This window comes from Zalophus californianus, chromosome 2 (genome assembly GCF_009762305.2).
Source record: "Zalophus californianus isolate mZalCal1 chromosome 2, mZalCal1.pri.v2, whole genome shotgun sequence".
Taxonomy (NCBI): domain Eukaryota; kingdom Metazoa; phylum Chordata; class Mammalia; order Carnivora; family Otariidae; genus Zalophus; species Zalophus californianus.
In genome coordinates this window covers 2,827,434-2,843,778 of record NC_045596.1, presented here as the reverse complement: position 1 = coordinate 2,843,778, position 16,345 = coordinate 2,827,434, and the positions used below count along the sequence as shown (strand labels likewise).

Here is a 16,345-nt window from a genome sequence, read left to right as displayed (position 1 = left end):
ACTCAAATGTTGACTCATCCAAAAATGATCCCCCCCCCCAGGAAGCTCCCAGAATCATGTTAGGTCAAATATCTGGGCAGCCCCGGCCCAGTCATGTTGACACATAAAATTCACCATCACAGGGCTAGTGAGAAAGTTTTGGCTAAAAACAGCAGTGATGGGCGCACACCAGGAATGTATCTAATGCCACTGAATGATACCCACACAGATGACTCAACAATAAAGATTGTGTTAAATGTATCTTATCGCAATTTTTAAAAACACACAAAACAGGGTTTTACAGTTGCCCAATTTTATAGGTTTAAAAAAAAGAAGCTCTAGCACCTACTTTGGCAGCACACATACTAAAATTGGAACCATACAGAAAAGATTAGCACGGCCCCTGTGCACGCAAATCTGTGAAGCATTCCATTTTTTTTTAAAAGCTGTAGTTAGCAAAACTGTTTCCATGACACACCAAACCGGAGTAGGCAAACCGTGGGCAAAGGGCCCGAGAGCTGGCATTCTCCAATCTTGGGCTGCACAGCCTCCCTCCACCCTTGTGTCAGGGAAGCCGCCAGAGACAATGCCTGAGTGAGTGGGAGCATGTGTGTTCCAATAAAACTTTATTCGTAGACACAGAAAACAAAATTTCATCTAAAATTTTCAAGCCCCCAAACATTCTTCTTTTTGCTTTTTTTTTTTTTTCAACCTTTGAAAACAGGAAAACCATTCTCAAGTGGCCAGGGGTGCAAGAATAGACAGCGGGTTGGATTTGGCCCGTGAGCTATAGCTCACTGGCCCCTGACCCAAATAAATGGGCGCTGAGGCCAGGCCCCCAGGCGAGTGCCAACTGCAAGCCCAGCTGAGGGGGTTCAGCCAAGCCTGGGGCACCTGGGGGGTCAGGGGCCTGCTCTCATCACATGTGCGGGGCAGGGCAGGGCACCCACCGTGGGTGAGCAGCCAGGTTCTGCAGGGATAGCAGACCTGTGCCTGGGGGCTGGAAGGACCATGCGTCCATGCAGGAATCCCACCCTGGACCGCATCTTCCCCAACAGGCAGCCCTCCCCTCCATGTCCTCCCTCCCGTGTTGCTCCCACTCCGACTGCCCACTTTAGCAGCTAGGGAGACAATGTCCATTGTTCTAGAGGGGCTGCCATCCAGGTTTGCTTGGGACTGAGGGGTTTACCAGGATGCAGGACTTCTGCGGCTAAAACGTGAGCAGTCCCAGGGAAACCAGGGTGGGGGGTGTTGGCCGCCCACAGCCTCCCCTTGGGAGCCCACCCGTGAGTCAGCAGAGGGAGGGGGCAGGCCAGGAGGGTGGGCATCAAGCCTGGCCTAGGTAGGTGTGCAAGAGCCCAAGTATGGTTTACATGCCCGACGGAACACGAATGGCAGTGAGCACAAGAAAACTGCGCCATGCACGGCAACAAGGCGGGGTCCCCCCCACCAACAGCGCCCAGCAGAGAGCTCGAGGGCAATCTCATGTTTCCAAAGCATAGAACAGGTGAGACCCATCCAGGGATGACCTATGGGGGAGTGCCTGGGAGAGGTGGGGGGCTCTAGGGGCAGAAGATGGGGGGCCTCTGGCCGTTGCTCTCTCCAGTCCTGAACCCGTGTCGATCTGTGTGACACGCCCGCCCTGCATGCGGGGTCGGTGCGCAGTATCTGGAACTGCGCCGAGTTCTTCGCGGCTGTGCACTCACCATAGTTATCCATGTGACAGGTCTTTATCGGGTGCCTCTGTGGGCCTGGCCGCGTGCCCGGTGCCGGGACAGAACCCTACTGTGTCGTGCCCCTCACCCCTCCCAGAGCCCCCAAGGGGTAGGTGATCTCAATCACATGTTACAGACGAGAATGCTAAGACCAAAGAGGTGAAGTCAGTCTCCTCAAGTCACACTCAGTAGAAGATGGGCCCCCTGCCCCCCTGCCATCTTCCTGACTCAGAAGCAGCAGCTCTGGTCTTCCCCGGCTGCAGCCTTTCCTTGCGGGGTGGGTGGGAGCCAAAGGGGTTCTGCTGTCTGCCTTCCTCTTCAGGAAGCCCAGGCCCTCCGCGCAGACCCCAGACCTAAGAAGAGCCAGCCCCCTCCCCCCCGCACCCCAACCACTGGCTGTGCCGGCAGCCGGCGTTCAGGCTACAAATACCCTGACAAGACGGGTCTTCAATGTGAAATCGCCGCCATCAGCAGGGCCTGGCATCCCGGCCTCCCATTATAGCCAAATGAATAACTCCGTTTAGAGAAGTCGTTTGGGGCACTGCCCTAGACAATGACTCCTGTCAAAAGATTTACCGAAGCTCATGGGCAATGCGGCGGGAGGCCCCGTGGGCCTGGCCTCAGAGTTTATCAGCTCATGCAGAAAACAAAGATTGCAGCGTGGACCATTTTGCCGCTGAAATTCATGCCTTTTGACCCCAAATGGAGAGATAATCCCAGGGCTTGTTTCCACTTGAGCTTGGAGATGTAAATAGCTGGCTTTGAAGCAGAACCTCGCATTGGCCTCGGGTGGAAAACAAAGCAACCATGCTGCTGAAGACCGTGGTTTGTCACCTCATTCCGCCACTCCACCCCTGTCAGACAGCAACCCCCAGGGAGAATTCTATTTTACAATTGGGTGCTTGACAGAGCTTTTGGAGGAAGTCATATACTTGCTCAATTCCCATAGTGAAGATTGTAAACTTGATCACGATTTATTTTCTCCTTGGCTGCCAGGAAGCTCAAAAGTCCAGAAAAGCTTAAGTATATCAGCAATGTTGGTCCTTTATAATATAATAAGTGCAGTCTCTTTTATGCTAGTGTTGTGGCTTCTACTTGGATTTTATTATGTTTGTTTAATGTGCCTCATGCTGTAAGCCCTTCAATTCCTCTGTTGGAAAAGTGGGGGGATGAGTAAAATGAAATAACAAAGCAGAGTGGAGAAGTGAGGAGAACACAGACTGAGGTCTGCTCACCTGCTTCGGGTTGTGACAGCTGATCGGACTCTTTGATGGTATGAACTGTCGGTTTCCTGCCCGACTCTGGTTCTAGGTCAGTGTTGACTCACCATTAACCATGCATCTGCCAATGGGTGCTCAGGATCCTCAACCAGGACTGTATCAGTCAGCTTTGCCTGGTAACAACCACCTCCCGGATTTCAAAGTTCACAGCAATAAACAGTGATTTCTCATTCTCTGTGGCTCAGCTGTGAGGAACCTTTCCAGGGACCTGGGCTGAACCAACAGGCCCAGTTTGGGCCATGCTTTTCTGGCAGTGGGTAAAAAGGGCCAGAGGGCTGGAGAAAAGCCTGGAACGGCTCCTAAAGCTGCTGCTCAAGCACGTCTGCCCCTGAGCCACAGTCAGTGGGTGGGAGTAGATGCGGTTCCCTAGAGGGCTACAGCCACACGTCCGCACAACAGAGGCTTGGTTGGCTGGCTTCTGGGAAGGTGGACGGAGAGCCTAAAGCAATGATACGCTCTGCCGTGAAAACCCCAGAAGGGAAGCCCCGTGTGGGCAAGGCTCGGGCTGGTCCACTTGCCCAGCACAAGAGAAAGACCCAGCACACTGTAGGACTCCACAGAAGAGACTGGAATGCACAGGTGAGGAATGGACAGCGGACCAGCTGAATGAGTCACCAGCAGACCCGGGATGGGGCACGTGTGCTTGGTTCCCCTGCCTGGGGTTCCCTCCTGCCTGCAGACCTACCAGCACCTCTCCCATAATAAGATGGGGAGACAAGAGCAACAACCCCCCAGGACAGTGCACATCAGCCCCCGGCAGGCGCCAGGTGTGTGAAAGGACACGGGAAGGCAGTTTCCTGGGGCTTCAACCCCTTTGAGCGTGTGGTCCCGTGTAAGCCGGACAGACCAGGCGACAGACACCAAATACATGTGTGCATGTTGCCATCATAAGTTGGGATGATGACAAGGACAACAGCCAATAGTCACAGAGCATTTCCTGAGCCCCAGGCCCTGTCCCCGCAAGGTAGGAATCATCATCCCCATTTTACAGACAAGGGAATCGAGGTGTGACAGCTTTAAATTTGTCTGCGAATTCTTGGACCTCCTCACATCAAGGTCACCACCTTGCTCACCAGAACACACATTCCAAGAACCCTGACCTGCATGAGGGAAGTTCCATTCCCTGTAGCAGCCACGCTGGGAGAAAGCACAGCCGCATGGAGAGGCCAGGCCTGAGCGCTCGGGTCAACAGCCCTGGTCTTTGCAGCCCAGGCACCAACCACAGGGGCAACAAGGCTTCAGATCATTCCAGGCCCCAGCCACTGAGTCATTCAGAGCCTTGAGGCAGGGGCCCCCAAGTTGGTGGAGCAGAGACAAGCTACCTGCACTGGCTCTTTCCAAAAAGACTATTTCATGCCCCTGCTTTTGGACTTGTCGGTTATGGGGCAACGGGACAGAGATTGGCTGCCCTAACAAATCCTGGGCTGGAGAAAAAAGTAAAGAGGCCTTGCAGAGACTGCCCATGAGGCCCACGAAAGAGTGAGAAAATGCTCTAGGGAAGAAGAAGGAGCCGTGCTCTGTGGTGGCCCAAGGAGAGCAGCCACCACCAGTGACAAGAAGAAGAATAGGAAATGCACCCAGTAACTCAGTGATCCAGCAGCCGGTTTCTGTATGGGCCATGTAGTAAAGATGTGAGGTGCTGAGGACCAGACAGGGTCTGCTGTCACTCCTTAGGTCTGTAGCTGCGGCTCAAAAGCAACCACCAACAAGGCATGAAAAGACGGGCATGGCTGCATTCCGGTAATTCTCTACAAAACAGGCAGCAGGCTGGATTTGGCTCCGGGGCTATAATTTGCTGACCTTTGGTCTAACAAAGATTTCCAGGAAAAACATGAAAGTGTCGCCTCTCTTCCCCGGCTGCCTATGATAAAATGCAAGAGGGGAGGGATGAGAGGTGACTAGCCAGCAGTTCAATTTTCAAGAAAAATTTAGAGAAGACGTAAAGGAGCCAGGACTCACTGGGTTTGAAAATAGAAGTGTTTCTCATTCTCAGCCTGTCCACATTTGAAAATGTGTTTAAATTTTAAAATGCATCAAGTTTTAAAATGGCTTTAGAGAGAAGATCAAACCCAGAATGGGGCTGCAAGATTCTTGTTAAGTGCTCAGAAAGATCTAAAGGAGAAGCTCACAGATAAAGATCCTTTCCAGAACTTAACAGGTGTCCCCTTGACCCTCTCGCTTAAACTGTCTTCAAGAATCTCAGGATAGAGAAGGAATATGTGGTGTCTGTGTCTCTGGTCCAACAGACTGAACGTCAGTAACCACCATAGGAAACCCACAAGGTCTGAAAGAGGATTTCACTGTTGAAACACAACAGCCTGGATGACGAGGGATGGAGCTGGCAAGAAAACCCCAAGAAGCCCTTGCACCCTAATGTCTCACGGGCAAGAAGCAGGCTGGGAAGGTCACTTAGTTGCAAACACAAGCCACTTCCTCTGGTGACAGGGGACACCCCAGAGGGGAACCAACAGCCACAGAGAGCAACCCCCAGGGAGGATGGATGGGGCTGGTCTTTGGAAGTGCTCCGAGCAGTGGCCTCCCTGGGCTCCTGGTACCCCACTGTTTGAATGCCTCCTGTGGGGGGCTGCAGGTAACTGTCTCTTTAGTTTAGTCTTCAGACAGAAAGGGAGCCAGAACCACAGGTGAGGCCTCTCCCACACCTGGGGCTGATGGACACCATGAGACCCTGGTCCTGAACCCATGACAGATGAGACAGGGGATTGTGGAAGGAGATGAGTGTGATTTGCACATGGGAGGAATATAACTAATTCATGGTCAGAGGGCAGACAGGGGCTTTGAAACACGTTCACAAATTCTTTGAGGCCTTTCAGGTGGAGAGATGGAGACCTATGTCTCTCCTTGAATCTGGACGAGCTTGGGGCTTGCTTGAATCCAACAGAAAGCGGTAGAAGGGACACCTCACTCAGAGAGGTGACTCACCTCCCCCTCACTCACCGATACTCACGTCCGGCCCCCGAGCCTCTGTTGTACATGAGACGGGGTGACCCTGCAGCCGCCAGGCTGAGAGGAGGCTGGGCCACACGAAGGGCCCCTGGTCCCAGTTAGCAGCCCTCCTCCTTGACGGGTGCACCTGTCACTAGCACTTCCTCCCTTCTGTCCTCACCTTTGATGGGAGCGTCACCACACTTACCACCCACTCTTCACCACTCACTCCCCATGCACACCTCCCATCCCAGCCCCACCATCTTCCTGCTGCTCCAGATCTCCATTTCCCACTCACCTCCTCTTCTGAGGTGACCTCCAAAGTCCTGGCCCTGGCCCCATCCTGCTCACCTGCCAGGCTCTTGGCCACACACTCAGCATCCGAGGCTCCAGGGCACTGCCCAGTCTGGGAAGCTAGTCTCAGGTCGACCCCCTCCCCCAACTCCTCCCCTCCCCCATCACCAAAGCCCACCTGCTCCTACCCAGGGCTCTAGACCCTTTGCCCTCTTCATCTCTGTTATTGGAGTCTGCAATGTCGCCTTTCCTGCTTGCCTTGTTGGAATATCAGCTCATGCCAGCATCTGGCTCAGGGCTGGTACTCCTGGGATTTGGGTCGAATGGGTGACTGGAGAGCTTTGGGGTCAGCCAGGCCTCCATCCCACCCCTGCTCTGTCCTGCACTGGCCATGAACCCTGCATAGGCAAAGTGTCTTCTTTGTGCCACTTGACCCCACATGCAGAATGGGGTGACTTGGCCTGATTTCCTAGGGTCCAGCAAGGGTTTGCTGAGCCTACAGACCCAGCTATTCCCAGGGGCCCCGTCCCCATCTCCATCCTGCTCCTCAGCTGTGACCTTAGCCTCCCGACTCCAGGTCTCTGAGGCTCAGTTTCCCATCTATGCTGTGGAGACCAGCCTCTGCACAGGCGGTAGGGGAAGGTTTCTGTGGGAGGGGGGCTGGAGACTAACACCGGATGCCTTTGTACCTTCCCTCCCATGCTCTCCCCAGCTCATCCTCATGGCAGCCCTTCACGTCAGTGTGACCACCCCTCACCTCATAAACCAGGAACCACAGCTCAGAAAGGTGAAGTGGCTGTCTACATGGCAGGCAGAAGAGTGTGGATTTGAACCCAGTCTGTCTGGCTGCATTGGTTGGCCTGGGCAGGGGTTGGGGTCTCTCCTGGGAGCCTGATTGTGCCCTTTGGGGGCTATTACTGTGCACAGTGGTGGGGGTCCTCCCTTCCCGGAGACACTGCTGCAGCCCCGTGGGCAGAGGGCAGCCTCTGCAGCTGGCACAGCTTTGGGGCCCAGCTCAGAACGTGCTGGCCGGTGAGCGCCCAGGGATCCCGCACCTGTCCGAGCCTGTCCCCTCATCGGGCAAACAGAGACGGACATATGTCCGCACTGGACTCCGGACATATGTCTCACTCCCGGCCATCACAGGAGGGCTGCGCAGGGCCAGGACCAGGCCACGTGCATGCCCAGCCCCAGCTGCCCCACACGGGACAGGGCGCACAAGAGGTGCACAGATTGCTGAAGAAGACAGACAGGCAGCCTCACAGCTGGGCCAGCCGCCTCTCCACACAGGCAAAGTGCGCTGACCCCCGGAGTCGCTAGACGATCACCACTGCCGGTGATGGCCGCACACCAGCAGTCACCTAGCGGGTGTGTAAGGCGGACCTACCAAGCGCACGGGGGGCCCTGGCCGAGCCACGTGAGAGCTCCCTTCGGGCAGATGTCCTTGCTGCGGGGGCCTCCGGTTACCATGCTTTTGCCCCGGGTCTATCCCCAGAGGCGCAGCAAGGCGGCCCCAGGTCACAAAGCAATCTGTCCTCTCTACTCACCACCACCCCCCCAGAGGCAGCACCTTCGAGCTGTCACTCGCTGTAACCTGATCAGCGACAGGACAGGGGTCTGGGGCACCAACACAAGAGACATCTTAATTAGTGGCTTTTCCGGAGCAGCCAGAGCCCCAGACATCTCTTAACTTGTCTGAGCCGGAAATCCGGGCTTCCCGTGTGGGTTGCTGGAGGTGGGTGGCTGGGCTGGGTGGCTCTGCACCGGCGTGTGGGCCATGGGCGTGGTCTACGATGCTGCAGGAGGCTAACGGCTCGCCCTGTGCGCCTGGGCCTGGTTCCCCATCCCGGGGTGCGGAAGTGAGCCTCCCCCACAGGAGGTCACACAAAAAAGACGGTCCCTGGCAGGCACGGTGAGGGCAGCCTGGAGCACCACATGCAGAGTTCCAGCAGAGAGTGGCTCCCGAACCCCGGGAGCTGTGGCAGGGACTGGTTTGGGGGCCGAGCCCTGGATCTCTGGGGAGGGAAGCTAGTCCTCTGCTGGTGATGGACCTGGCAGGTGGCCCATACAACCTCTTTAACCCAGAGCCCGTGTGCCTGACGGCAGTGTTCCAGCTACCTTAAAGACCGGGGGGCACCCAGACGGGCGAGCTGGGGGAAGGGACGGCCAGGGTAAAGGCCTGGCCGTGGGGGCTCATGGGCCTCGCTCAGAGCGGCGAGCCCGGGCCCGGCAGAGCAGGGAGCAGGGTGCTGGGAGCAAGAGAGCTGGCAGGAGGGGGCCCGGGCCAGCTCATCCAGGCCTGGGAACACCGGGGCGGGAGCTAAACTCTACTCAGGGGTCAGTGCGGCCATGACCGCGGATGACGGGGAAGCCACCTCCCTTCCCGGAGACGTTGCTGCAGCCCCATGGGCAGAGGGCGGCCTCTGCAGCTGGCACAGCTTTGGGGCCCAACTCAGAACGTGCTGGCCGGTGAGCGCCCAGGGGCCCCGCGCCTGTCCGAGGCTGTCCCCTCATCGGGCAAACAGAGACGGTGCACTAGACTCCAGACATATGTCTCACTCCCGGCCCAGGCAGGGTGGAAAGAGCTATGGAAAAGCTCCAACAGTTTGCTAACATCTTAAACCCACAAACCAAGGACACCCACCATCCACACCACATGCACCCTTCCGCACGCAGCTGAGGTGTTTGACCTGCATCCATAAGGTGGGGGTGACCTCGAGGAGGGTAGGGTGGAGAGGGAGAGGGGGCCTCAGCTGAGTCTGTAAAGTTTTATTTCCTGAAATAGAAAAAGTGCGTGAAGCCAACATCACGGGCGTGACAAGGGCAGTGGCTGCCGGCCCCCTGAGGACGCGGAAGTGCGTCAGTTCTGCAGGTCGCTTGAGGGGGAGGAGGGGCTCAGGAAGTGGGGTTGCTCGTGATGCTGGCGCCAGCACTCATTTCCTGGGTGATCTTGGGCAAGTCGCTTCGGGGCTCGGTCCTGCAGCTCCTGGGGACAGAGCCAGCCATGGAGCTGGTTCTCATGCCGACGTAACAGGGTGACCTGCGCCAACCCTGCTGGGAGAGCGCCTAGCTCGTGCTGGGCCTGGGACTGGGAGTGAGGAGCATCTGGGGCACGGGATGGAGGGGAGACAGGTGCGCCTGGAGACGTGGGGTCTGGAGGGAGAAATCGTGGGAGGCTGAGCTCAGTGTCCGGGAGAACATCAGTGTCCAGCAATGAAGGGCCATGCGGAAGGCATGAGGCCCCCATCACAGGAGACGTGCTCCTTCCCGTCTCAGGGCTTCTGTGGAAGATCCCCTTCTGGGGGCCGGGGGGGGCAGCAAGGAGGGTTGGACGGTATGGAGCTGCTCCCTCAGACCCTGAAACGTTCCCTGGAGGGCCCTGCCTGGCTGCTGGGGACACCATCTGTGCGCCCCCTCTCTGGCCTGGCTGAGCCTGGGGTCTTGGCAGGACCTCTCCAGAGCAGCTGAGGTCATGCCCCCTGCCCTGTCCAGATGGGCCTGGGCCCACCCCATCCGCGGCAGACGAGGACAATGGCCCCTGTTGTTGGCCGGCCGCCCTCGGCCACATTCTCCAGGGACCTAGTGACCCTGAACAGGGGCTGTGAAGAGGTGCCTGCTGACTCAGCAAGATGCCCACTCACTAATGAAGGGCCGTTGGAAAGGGCCTTGACCTTGGTCAGCAGGCAGGAGCCCTCCATCCAGGAATGAGACAGGTGGTGATGTCACTTCCTGCCCCACCTGGAGTGCTTGCCCAGCCGCGTGGGAGACAACAGCCAGGGGTCAGCGGTCATGGACAGCCAGTCTGGGAGCTAGAGCCATGACGGGAGATGGGTCCGAGATTTAAAACAGGCACCGTTCCCACAGATGAGGGACACAGCAGTGACCACACCATCCGAGCAATGAAAGCCAGGACCGGGGGCGTCCTCAGGTGCTATGGGAAGGCAGAGTGGCCCTCACCCCACCTGGACACCAAGGAAGGCTGCCCAGAGGAGCTGACCTGGAGTCACATCTCCAAGGATGGTTAGCATTAGCCAGACATCACAGAAGGAGGAGGGGAACTTCAGGCACGAAGCAGCAAGCACAATCATTTTTAGGCACAGGGGCTGGTGAGATGACAAATCATTTGTCATGACTGCACGCTGGCCTCCCAGCGGCGAGAATCTGGGCCTGAGCAGGGAAGTGGGGAAGCACCAAGGGGATGAGCCAGCGAGGAGGGCCAGAAGTGTTAGAAACCGTCCTCCGGGTTGGAGGCCAGGACACCAGTGAAGGGACAAGGGACAGTCCAGGAGAGGGTGGGGAGGGCGGGACAGACACAGGAGCCAGGAGCGAGGTCAAAGCGTGGGCTGGTGATTGTCCACGTAGAGGGGGTCCAGGAATGCTGGGATCCCTGCAGGACACTGGAGCAGAGACCCAGAAGCAGGAAAGCACAGAATATGGGGGGAGTGATAACAGGTGCACATTTCCTGGATTACAGGAAACGATGTGGGAGGACCTAAGACAGGCCAAGGGGGCCTGACTGGGGACCTTCGATGGGAAAGGGTATCCAGACAGGGCTTGGCTTCCCTAAAGGGAGAGGGCTGGAGCGGGTGTAATCTGGACATGAGGGAGGTTCACATACATGAGGCTAGGCAGCAGGTGACCAATCGCTGTGACTTCCTGCCTGCATCAGGTCCCAGAACCCAGTGCTCAAGCTCCGGCAAAGATGGGCGCCTGGGTGGCTCAGTTGGTTAAAGCGACTGCCTTCGGCTCGGGTCATGATCCCGGAGTCCCGGGATCGAGTCCCGCATCGGGCTCCCTGCTCAGCGAGGAGCCTGCTTCTCCCTCTGACCCTCCCCCCTCTCATGTACTCTCTCTCTCTCATTCTTGCTCTCTCAAATAAATAAATCTTAAAAAAAAAAAAAAAAAGCTCCAGCAAAGCTCGCATGCTGTCCCATGCTGTTCGACACCATGACACACTATTCCTTCCAGCCACTATAGGGGTGGCCCCACACCCACAGGCAGAAGGAATTACATTCTTCCACAGGTACCTGTCACGTAAGAGCTGTGTAACTTCGGGCACTCAGCTTTCCTTCTCTGAGATGTAGTCCCCTCTCCCATAAAATAAGCCATGTATAATCCCTCCCTTACTTTCCTCCCAGGGTTTTTAGGAACCGCACATAAGGGTCCAAAAGTGCCTTGTGCTACCCAGGAATGGACATGATGAAAAACAGTCTCCACAGTGACACCCTCTTCTACAGGAGAGCTCAGATGTTGTTTCCAACACACATGACGCTTACAGACCTTGACAACCTACAGGTCCAAAAATAGGCAGCCACAAATTTCAGAGATTAACTATCACACAGACTATGCTCTCCGACTGCAATGCAATTAATTTACAAATGAACGATAAAAAATTTGATTTGGATGAGTATACGTATAAATTTGGAAAAGTTTAGACATTCTCCTAAACAATTTACGAGTTAAAGAGCAGATTACGATGGAGATTATGAATTACTTAGTGTGAATGAAAAAGAAAGCCTTCTGTATGGTTTTGGGGTGCACCTAGGTTGGTTTTTAGAGGCATATTTATAAGCTATGCATTTATCACGGGAAAACCTAAAATAAATAAGTTACATGTTTAACTAAAAGGAAGACTAGAATGACAGCAGCTGTAAAGAGCCTATAAGAGAAGAAGTAAAGACGTGAGGAGAAACGGATTAAATATCAATTAAAGAAATGTAGAAACAACCAAGGAAAGTAAAATGTTCTCTGAGGAAATCTGATCGGAAAACTGTCTGGCAAGACTGAACAAGAGAAACAACCTATCAAGCAATATCGGTAGGAGTAAAGCCGGGGGCACAGCAGGTACAGGGCAGGTTCAGAAACTGTGAAGGAATAATGCAATCAACTTTGTGCTAATAATTCTTCCGTGTAAGCACAATGCACAATTGCCTTGAAGAAAAATCAACCACCAAAATCAATTCAAGATGAAAGAGCAGACAGGAGCACACTGATAACGCAGGCAGACGTGAACTGATGAGCAGAAACTCACACCTCCAAACCACAAAAACAGCCACGGAGCCTAGATCGGATTACATCAAGACTTACCAAACCTTCAAGGAACAGACAATCCTCATTTTGTGCACTCTGCTTCATAGAATAGGGGGAAATGTGACATTCATTCATTTTCTGAGGCTGATATAACCTACAGTTTAAAGTTAAATGACATTTCATGAAAAGAAAATATTACATCAATTTCAATTAAAAATATAGATGTGGGACACCTGTGTGGCTCAGTTGGTTAAGCATCCAACTCTTGGTTTTGGCTCAGGTCACGATCTCAGGATCATGAGATCAAGCCCCACATCAGGCTCCACATTCATGGGGGAGTCTGCTTGAGACTCTCTCCCTCTGCTTCTCCCCCTACTCATGAACCCACGCTCACTCTCTCTCTCACACACACAAATAAATAAATAAAGCTTTTAAAAACTATATAGATGCAAAAAAAAATCTTAAGGGAAAGACTGGCAAATCGAATCTAGAAGTATACTCAGATGACTACAGCTCATTTTAGTGCATCCCATAAACACAAGGAGAGTTCTCAGTTCAAAAGCACGCTAACGAACAATGGTGTGTAAGAGATGGAAGGATAAGGGTGGCATCTTCCCGGATGCCAAACCCACACTCAGTACATCTCCACCTCCACTGACTATTTCATTTTCAAAATTCTTAATAAACCATGAACAGAATGAACTTTCCTTATCTGAATAAGTTGAGAAAAGATATAGGCTAAGCTGCTGAGTCAAAAGACCCAAATGGTATTGGGACAAGATAGGAGTTTGTCTGACGTGTAACAATGCAGGGAAAGCAGGGGTCCTGGCTGGCCAGGCAGGTGGCTTTGCTCCCTGAGCTCACCCAGGGACACTGGCTCCTCCCATCTCGATGTCCACACATCCTAGCATGCTGTCCTCACCTACTTGGTCAAAGTGGATTACCATCACCATCATCACTTCCACTGAAAGGAAAGAGGGAAAGTGGTGTGGAATCTGCACACATCACTTCTCCCCAGATCCACTGATGAGACTCAGTCATGTGGCCACACCAAGACTGAGAAATATAGTTTTCATCTGGGTAGCCATGTGCCCTGCTAAAACCCAAGGAAGTTCTATTACTAGAAGGGAAAACTAAGGGCAAGTGGATAAAAAGGGGCAGTTTGTAGATTCTACCACACATGATAAAAACTATTTATCAAAAAATAGAGAAAACAGGGGCGCCTGGGTGGCTCAGTCATTAAGCATCTGCCTTCGGCTCAGGTCATGATCCCAGGGTCCTGGGATCGAGCCCTGCATTGGGCTCCCTGCTCTGTGGGAAGCCTGCTTCTCCCTCTCCCACTCCACCTGCTTGTGTTCCCTCTCTCGCTGTGTCTCTCTCTGTCAAATAAATAAATAAAATCTTTAAAAAAATAGAGAAAACATTATACTTAGTCATTACATTTTCCAAGTATCCTAATCAAATTCAGGGTTAAGGCAAGGATGCCCTCATTGTCACTTATGTTCAGAATTGTACTGGTGGATCTAGACAATGCAATAAGACAAGAAAAAAAGAACCAAGAGGCAAACATTGGAAAACACTCTGTCCACATAGGAAGTCCAAGATAACCTATGGACAAACTGGTATAAGTAGGAAAAATAATTATACAGGTATAACTAATAATCAGCAAGATTGCTGGATACAAAAGCAATGAAATTCCTAGATGCCATTAATAATCACTTTAAAAAATTGAGAATAGATCCCAATTTTAAGCAACCAAAACTATAATCTTTAGAACTGTGCAAGATGTTTCTGGAAAAGTCATGAAATATATCATATTAATGGATATGAAGACTCATATCAAAGATGTCAACTCTAAATTAGCCTATAGAATCAATGAACTTTGAATAAAAATTCTAGCAAATGTGTTCCCATGAGACTTGGAAAGTTTGGATAAAAGGATAATGGAAGAGAAATGGGCCAAAATAACTTCAAAATTTATTTTCTTTAAAGATTTTATTTATTTATTTGACAGAGAGAGAGAGCGAGAGCATGAGCCAGAGGGAGAGGCAGAGGGAGGGGGAAAAGCATCGTCCACTCCCTGCTGAGTAGGTAGCCCAACGGGGGGCTCAATCCGGGACCCTGTGATCATGACCTGAACTGAAGGCAGACACTCAACCAAATGAGCCACCCAGGTACCCCTAACTTCAAAAGTTTTAGGAAATAAAACATTGCAATGAGTTACTTTACATTTATAGTAAATAAAGTGTGGGAACGGGTCGAGATGAGACACATAGACAGAACAAACCAGGAAGCTCAGAAATATTGCATCTATGTATGGAAACCCGACAGAGGCAGGAACACACACCATCAGGGTAAGACTAGGTCATTCCACGGTGCTGCTGACTGCGACTGATGGCTTTCCACATGGAAAAAAGATCAAATCCCTACCTCACACTGCATACAAAGGTTGACCTCTGATGGATTAAAGACACAAATGGGAAGAGAACTATAAAACTTTTAGAAGAAAATATCTACTAACATCTTTATGATCCCAGCGTAGGAAGGAATCTTTAAATACGGCACCAAAAAAAATGCAAACCATAAAGGGAAATATTAACCACTTAGAACTACCCCATTGGCCTAAGCAAGTCCTGGCCAAGAGCAGAGGGCAGGAGCTATAAGTCACATGGCAAAGCAGTAGATGGAGACAGAGAAGGATGGAGAAGGTGGATCATTTTTGCCCCCATCGTCCACACTCGGCGTTGGCAGTCAGGGAACTGACATTGAGAGGAGCAGTCTCCGAGCGAGGTGATGGAGAGAGAAGGGTAGGAAATGAAGGAGGAGGTGAAAGGAAGGATGGGGGGGGTACACAAACACAGCTCTATAGACCCGGGCAGGCTGCCTGCCCCATAGCTCAGCGAGCCAGCACCCAGGAGGGGAGTCTGCGTCCTAATCGAAGGAGAAAGAGGTTCAGCACAAGAACACTGACCCTACTGATACGGTTATTTTGGATTGATTCTTTAACTCTTTCCAAAGTGACTGAACACAAAACAAGACTACACACTCAGTGAAATAGGGCAATTAAGACAAAAATAGAAACCCTAAAAAGCGTGTGTAGTTTCTAGGGGGACAGGCATGGCATCGGGCTGCCTCCTTCCCGCTCACCCACTCTGAGCATCTGGCACCTGACACCGGGGAGTGCCCGTGGGGAGAGAATGGAGACAGTGGGTGCCAGCCAGCACCTGGGCTGGGCACAGAATGCCGGTGGCCGCTGGTTTGGAAATCAGAGCTTGGAAGCCAAGATGAGAAGGAAACATCAAGAGTCCACCTTTCTTGTTCTGGCCAGTTGGTTTGCAGAGATTGAGTGCCACCGTGTTCACCCAGAGAGATTTGAGGGCAGAGGTGTTCATTAATCATTCCCTTCAGCAGCACTGCTGGGCATGGGGGGTGATGCAGATCCGGCCCCCATTCTGCAGAGCCCTCCCTAGACTGGTGAGGGGTGCTGGTGGGGTGCAGGGACACTGGGGGCCCTGGGGTGCAGGGGCTTTGGCTGCAAACATCTGAAGGGTTTCCAGAAGCAGCCAAATGACTTATGCACCAGGGAGGACATGAGCAATGTGCATTCTCATCTTTGTAGAACTCTGCAGGGGTCTCAGCCCTCTGTTTCAGGACCTGGAGCATTTCTGACAGTCCCTTTAACTTGTTCCTGCAGCCTCCATGCTGAATTCATCGGGTCACCCAGACCAGGAAAACGGAGGTCGCCCTTGCTGCCCACCCAGCAGGCCTCCAGTGCCCCAGAAGCACCTCTCCTGGCTGCCCACTCCTCCACGCCCATGCCCCCCGTGACCTTGCCATCGCAGTGCCCTAGATCCTTGCAGACCTCCTCACTGGTCACCTGTTCTGGACTCGCCCCCAGGCATCCCTCCACCTGCTGCCAGCGAGCATCCCAACCAGCATTCACTTGGCTTCCTCCGCCACACAAAATCTGGCATAAGTGTCCCTTGCCTTCTGGATAAAGTCGCCTTTCTGAACCAGGGATTCAGGGATTCAAGGTCCAGGCAGACCTCCCCAGACACACCTCTGGCCACATTCCCTGCCCCGAGGTCCCCCAGGGCCACACCA

At 53.2% G+C, this 16,345-nt stretch overlaps 1 pseudogene; it reads left to right on the top strand.

Annotated features, from left to right (window-relative positions):
• Nucleotides 1-324: 324 nt before the first annotated feature.
• Nucleotides 325-418, top strand: LOC113926091 (annotated as a pseudogene).
• The last annotated feature ends 15,927 nt before the right edge of the window (nucleotides 419-16,345 follow it).